The sequence below is a fragment of the Ylistrum balloti genome, unplaced genomic scaffold, assembly GCF_031769215.1.
Source record: "Ylistrum balloti isolate Yb309-2 unplaced genomic scaffold, AGI_CSIRO_Ybal_v1 Utg370242, whole genome shotgun sequence".
In the NCBI taxonomy this organism is placed as follows: domain Eukaryota; kingdom Metazoa; phylum Mollusca; class Bivalvia; order Pectinida; family Pectinidae; genus Ylistrum; species Ylistrum balloti.
This window is the reverse complement of record NW_026782196.1, coordinates 1,447,042-1,454,780: the sequence shown is the minus strand read 5'-3', so window position 1 is coordinate 1,454,780 and position 7,739 is coordinate 1,447,042.

Below are 7,739 nucleotides of genomic sequence, written 5' to 3'. Positions count from 1 at the left end.
TTAAGTGCAAAATACAGAGAAGAGAAGAGAGGGGAATGGAAAAGAGCATATAAAGATCAAACAATGGTGGGCGCCAAGATCCCTCGGGATCTTTTGTTCATATATAGGACACCTACTTCCATTTCAATCCTATGGTCACAATCTGAAATGGCTGACATTCAAACGTTCGCTTCAAACGAATTGCTATTGGCCTACCTTTCTTCTTATTGTTTGCTAGTATACACGACATATTTAGGTATAGAGCGTTATCTTATAGCAACTTGCAGTTTATAAAGGAGATACGTATTCAGACTATCTTCTTTCTTACATGTTACATATAAAATGACAGCGTATATATTTACTCTGATTTTAATTTGCCGTTAAAAATAATTAGTGATGTTTCATATTTGACCGTTTCAAGTCAAACAAATTTACATAAACACCATTAAAACGAATCTTTTCTTCCTCGATCCTGTAAATCGTCGCCCGATCGTTTACATAATTTTCCCTATTTGGAGTAATACAGTGGGCCCTAACATCAATTTTTTTCACACCAGATTTGAAATTAACATTTCACTTAAATTTCAAAATCTTATCGACAGATACTGTATCAAAAATTGATAGAACATCTGTTATTGATGGATCATGATTCAGACAAATATACAAATTGCAGTGAACGAAACAAAATAAAATTGATCTATAGACCTGAACATTCTCTCTTGATGATAGTAAGTCATAATATCATCTCTTTTTCTTTGTAATTTATGAAGTACATAAATTGCAACTCATATAAAACAACACCTAACTACTGATAGACAGGGATATAATATTTAACCTCTTATAAATGTAATAATAAATCAATTATTACTTTATGTTAATCAATATTTATGCAATAACATTTCACCTTCTAGATGTTTTGTAATTAAGTTTGGAAATACCAAGTGCTGAAGAAGGTTAAGTTTTCTAAATCAGTGACAGTAAATTCTAAAAACAATTATTCTACAGACAAAACTCATGAAATGGAAACTATTTTCTACCAGAACTTCTAAAATTGTATACCAGTCACCAATCTAGCAATTCCCCAGGGTTGTCAATAAAATGTCTTCCAAATTTCTTTTCTTACTCCTCGTAACATGTCAAAGACGTCGGGGTTTGATTAACAACAAATGTTAACCAGTAGGGGGTCACCTGACTGACCATGTGAATTTCCCCCTTGTACTCCAGTTTCCTCCCATTTCAAGATTCCTCGCAGGCTTACATCTAGGCTACCAAGAATGGAATATGATTGAACAATCATGATTTCCCTGAACAATACCATAACAAGACCTCGTCTCAGTTTCCACAAGTGGAGCATGCCTGAAATGATCTTGAAATGTTCCTGATCAAGTGTTGTTATTTTGGAGTAGGTCTGAAATCCAATATGGCCCCTATGGCCGCCATCTTGATTTTAAAACATTTTGATTCCACAGGTGCCATGAAGTTGAAATTTTGATAAGAAACTGAAATGAGGAGTGTTTTCAGGTCATCTGACCCGCAGGGTCGAGATGACATATTGCTATCATGCATTGTTTATCGTCTAGCAGCTTCCGCAATCCGCCATACGTAAACTTTTCCTTTAAAACACTATTCCTGGTTAACACCGCAGCGAATTTCAACCAAATTTGGTTTGAAACATCAAATTTTGTCTATAACATCAGTAGTTGGCAAATAGTTCTTACATTCAGGAAGTTGATTCGACCCCTAGGGACTTGGGGGCATACTCTTCTAGCATAGAGAACAGTGAATTGTTGATTTCTTACGATGAAATTTATCATATAAATGTGTTGCGAAGAAATAACTGACTTAAATCAAATAAACTACAGATATGTACATACCAAAATCCAAGAGAAGTTAACTGGGTCACCAGGTCAAAGGTCAGAGTAACATTTTAACTAGAACGTATTTTATTGGCAAATATTTTGTTATGCCATTTTTAAGCAAAGCTCGCCAGAAGCAAATAATCATAAGTTGTAGATGAAATTTAGTCTAAAGACTGAACATGTTAGTTTAGGGAGTTGCCAGTTGTGTAATCCAGATAACGGAGGATTATATAACTTTAAAGTGAACTTTTACATCTCTCCTTTATATTTATCATTATGTAAAACAGGAGCTTTATAGATTGTATGTTCTACATCTAATCATATTTCTAAATAAACATGTGATTGTACTTTACAAACAAAACGTGTACAGTACTTCCAGTACTTTGATTTATTAGAACAAATAGTGATACATGGATACAGGTGATTGTTCATGCTTTTTCTATAAAACAGTGAATTTGACGTGAAAATCGTATAATTTAATGTTGATATGTTCGCTGTAAATATGACGTTTTTAACTCGAGGATTTTCTTTCTCTAAATTGTAGTAAAATACATGTTTTCAAATTCTCGACTTGTTTTAAAATCGGATCTACAAAGTAGCGTCATCTTCGTATGAAATGGAGCCATTTCTTTTACATTAAGATATAGTCATCACGGTTCCTGATGATCTGATGATGTTAATTCTTTTTTCAAGTATTTTCAAGTAAATGTTGATCAGTTGGCATTTAACAACACTGTGATGTAATATTTTATAAAAATTATGAAAGAAATATCAACCTACAATAGTTTATCTTCTCAAACATTCGGATATCGCGGAACGTATTTAAAATTGTCGCAAGATCATTATATTTTTCAAATAATTTCCATTCGTCAGAGGAAATACTTTTCAAAAGTAAGCACGGGTAATTCATCAGATGGTGTAAGAAGAATGTTGCATAATTTTGACCTGATTATCAGCAGCGCAGTATTGCATGCTCGATTTTCAAATGTGATATGAAACATCTTGCTCTATACACCAATATCAGGTAAGTCGACATTTTTTCACGGAATGCCTTTTTTGTCGATAAATGTACCATGCTTGGGGTACATAACATTTTAAATAACTAAATCAACTAGGTTTATGTAATTACAAATCAGCAAAGTGGAAAACATGTCACAGAGAAATAAGGGAATCAGTCTTTCGTTGTCTAAAGGATGGACTGAGGAAACCCGACTCTCCACATTTGAAAAGAAATATTGGAAACAATATACCACGAGAGACATAAACCAAATCGAAAATTCGACACGGAACATATGTGGATGCATATAAACGGAATTAGTGAGAATAAACTACACACACCTTGTCAGCCCCCATACTCTAACACCCTCTTCATTTCTTTACACATGTATCTCACCTGTACCTTTATAAGTACTTCCCGGTACTGGGGAACGTTCGGCTCAATATATAATGGATACAAGAATTATTTTTTATGAAGGTGATTTGTGGACATTTTGCTTAAAATTAAACTCAATATTATATGAATATGGATATTTCAACACAGGGTGTAATAGAGGATCAAAAGTCTAGAATTTTTGAAGTTTATTGGAAAAGTCATGCTCCAGTATTTGAGAGAGAACAAAATTCCGTCGTCATGCGCCATCCGCTGTCCGCTCCAACTTTCCATTCGAACGACAACTTCTCAATAACCGAAGCGCCCAGGATTCTTATATAAGGCCTGTGTCATACTGGAATGGAGGGCTACCAGGTTTGTTAAAATGAATTGCCTTGACCCACTTTTAAAGTCAAAAGGGTCAAATGTGGGTTAAAATCTTCAAACGACTTCCTCTCAATAACCATATCATTACATATATATATCAAGCGTATCATCTTATGAACAATGACATTTGGTTTTCGTTTATATACGTACATAAATAGATTAATTAGTATTTTAAAAAGAATAGTCCTTATCTGTTGATCATCAGCCTTGATATGTGTTGTATTGCATCATATATGATACAGCATGAATATATTTAGAGTTACCAATAATATTTGCCACAAACAGCAAAATCCGGAACTGAAAATTTGGGATTAACTGACCGTGCCACTACTATTTCTATTATTTCTACTCGCCATCACGTGTTCATTGTTACGAAATAAATCAGCTTGTTTATAAAACTCTCACGTGACGTTAGGAGCGCTAAATTTGAGAGGCTTTCCCGAACCAAACAAGTGGTCAAACTGGACATTGGAAATCGACTGTGAATATTGGGAAAGCATAGAAACGTAACAGGAAGTGTATAAAACACTTACAATCCATAACAAAATTAATGTTTTAAATATGATGTCCCTTTAACAACACACACACCTTGTCAGCCCTTTAATAACATTCCCAGGTCATTATATTCGTCAGCCATTACTATATCTACATTATTGTATGAAAGTACATTGACTTTCTCTACGGTCCCGATATGGCCAATATGATACCTATCTGATATATATAGACATATGGTGAAGTGAGACGGCTGTTCTGTACCGAGTTTTGCTTACTCAGTGATGACAAACGAAGTGAGACGGAAATCATCAACGACACTTGTGTTTTCATCTGTATTGTTCAGCCCACACACTAATCGTTGACGTCATCTAGCACTTAGTGGAATTCGAATTTTTCCGTTGTTAACATATTGATAAGAGTTCATAGTTCAAATGTCATGATAAAGCAAATAAGAACGCATTGTCTTTCACTACTTTCAATTTAATGTCTGATTCATATTAATTGGTTGATATGTGAGCAGTGTTAGAGTGATCAGCTGTGTGATTCAGAGAGAGTGTCCAGTCATGTGAGGTTGATGGAAAAATAGTGTGACTTGATTCGAATGAGTTTGAAAATTATTTAATTGGAAATTTGAGAAAGTGATTATTGAAATTATAGAATGACGTGGTAGGTGAACGATGATATATGTACTGTGGTTGGGTGAATTATCTAGGGCGCTAAAACTGATATTTAGATCACTTTTGAAAAATTATTTACTTCAGAAAAAGAAATACCATAAAAAAATGCACTCGATGTTCAATCGAGGCTCATCATTAAGGCTTGGTACGACCCCATGAATTTGTAGCAATGCATTCAGGTGTGTGACTGACATTTGAGATAATATTCCTCACGCTACCAGCAGAACACTCTTTTAGGATCAGGTTTGATTACTCTGTGAATATCAGCCTTACGTAGTTCACACCAATTTCGAAATCGTTAAAGTTATATACATTTCTATCCGCAGTCGATGAGATATATACGTGTATAGTGTTAAAGCTTGTCATACACCCTCACTGTGGTGTTCACTCGTTGAGTGGAAATATTTTTAAGTACGCGTCAGCAATTTACAAAATCATTTAATCTTATACCACTGTAAGTGTTGGTGATCAGTGAAACACACGTCACCTCATTAATATCGGTCATATACCACTGTAAGTGTTGGTGATCAGTGAAACACTCGTCACCTCATTAATATCGGTCATATACCACTGTAAGTGTTGGTGATCAGTGAAACACTCGTCACCTCATTAATATCGGTCATATACCACTGTAAGTGTTGGTGATCAGTGAAACACTCGTCACCTCATTAATATCGGTCTTATACCACTGTAAGTGTTGGTGATCAGTGAAACACACGTCACCTCATTAATATCGGTCATATACCACTGTAAGTGTTGGTGATCAGTGAAACACTCGTCACCTCATTAATATCGGTCATATACCACTGTAAGTGTTGGTGATCAGTGAAACACTCGTCACCTCATTAATATCGGTCTTATACCACTGTAAGTGTTGGTGATCAGTGAAACACTCGTCACCTCACTAATATCGGTCTTATACCACTGTAAGTGTTGGTGATCAGTGAAACACTCGTCACCTCATTAATATCGGTCATATACCACTGTAAGTGTTGGTGATCAGTGAAACACTCGTCAACCTCATTAATATCGGTCTTATACCACTGTAAGTGTTGGTGATCAGTGAAACACTCGTCACCTCATTAATATCGGTCATATACCACTGTAAGTGTTGGTGATCAGTGAAACACTCGTCACCTCATTAATATCGGTCATATACCACTGTAAGTGTTGGTGATCAGTGAAACACTCGTCACCTCATTAATATCGGTCTTATACCACTGTAAATGTTGGTGATCAGTGAAACACTCGTCACCTCATTAATATCGGTCATATACCACTGTAAGTGTTGGTGATCAGTGAAACACACGTCACCTCATTAATATCGGTCATATACCACTGTAAGTGTTGGTGATCAGTGAAACACTCGTTACCTCATTAATATCGGTCTTATACCACTGTAAGTGTTGGTGATCAGTGAAACACACGTCACCTCATTCATATCGGATAGTTTATCTAACTTACATCCTCATTAGGAATCTATGATAAAAGTTACAAGACTTGCTTCTTTCACAATGCAGATTTTGTTTAGTTGGTATCATTTGTCGCTCAGAATACTATACGTGTGAAATAACGCCGCGACAGAAATTAAGTTAAACAATTAGGGCTAATGCTTAATAACCAGTTGAAATATATAGTACACTTCAATGTAGCTCCGTACTTAAAAGTGCTAGGAATCAAAGTCTCTAAGTCAGCTTAACTAATCCGAAATACATTGTAGTTACTGTTAAAATGTGCAGCGGAGCCTTCCAGAAGAACAACAGTGAAAATACTGTCATATGAAGACAGACGCAGGAAAATGAGCCTTACAACAGACAGGCACGAGAGAGGGACAAGATTCAAATGATCAAAATTCTTAATGACAAGGAACAATTAAATAATGAGAAATTGTATATATCTACATGTTATGGAGAGTGAGAAACTATGTGTATCTACATGTTATGGAGAGTGAGAAACTATGTGTATCTACATGTTATAGAGAGTGAGAAACTACATGTATCTACATGTTACAGAGAATGAGAAACTACATGTATCTACATGTTATGGAGAGTGAGAAACTACATGTATCTACATGTTATGGAGAGTGAGAAACTACATGTATCTACATGTTATGGAGAGTGAGAAACTACATGTATCTACATGTTATGGAGAGTGAGAAACTACATGTATCTACATGTTATGGAGAGTGAGAAACTACATGTATCTACATGTTATGGAGAGTGAGAAACTACATGTATCTACATGTTACGGAGAGTGAGAAACTACATGTATCTACATGTTATGGAGAGTGAGAAACTACATGTATCTACATGTTATGGAGAGTGAGAAACTACATGTATCTACATGTTCTGGAGAGTGAGAAACTATGTGTATCTACATGTTATGGAGAGTGAGAAACTATGTGTATCTACATGTATGGAGAGTCTACATGTTCTACATGTTATGAGAGTGAGAAACTACATGTATCTACATGTTATGGAGAGTGAGAAACTACATGTATCTACATGTTATGGAGAGTGAGAAACTACATGTATCTACATGTTATGGAGAGTGAGAAACTACATGTATCTACATGTGGTGGAGAGTGAGAAACTACATGTATCTACATGTTGTGGAGAGTGAAAAACTACATGTATCTACATGTGGTGGAGAGTGAGAAACTACATGTATCTACATGTTGTGGAGAGTGAGAAACTACATGTATCTACATGTTCTGGAGAGTGAGAAACTACATGTATCTACATGTTATGGAGAGTTATAAACTACATGTATCTACATGTTATGGAGAGTGAGAAACTATATCTATCTACATGTTATGGAGAGTGAGAATCTATATGTATCTACATGTTCTGGAGAGTGAGAAACTACATGTATCTACATGTTATGGAGAGTGAGAAACTACATCTATCTACATGTTCTGGAGAGTGAGAATCTATATGTATCTACATGTTATGGAGAGTGAGAAACTACATG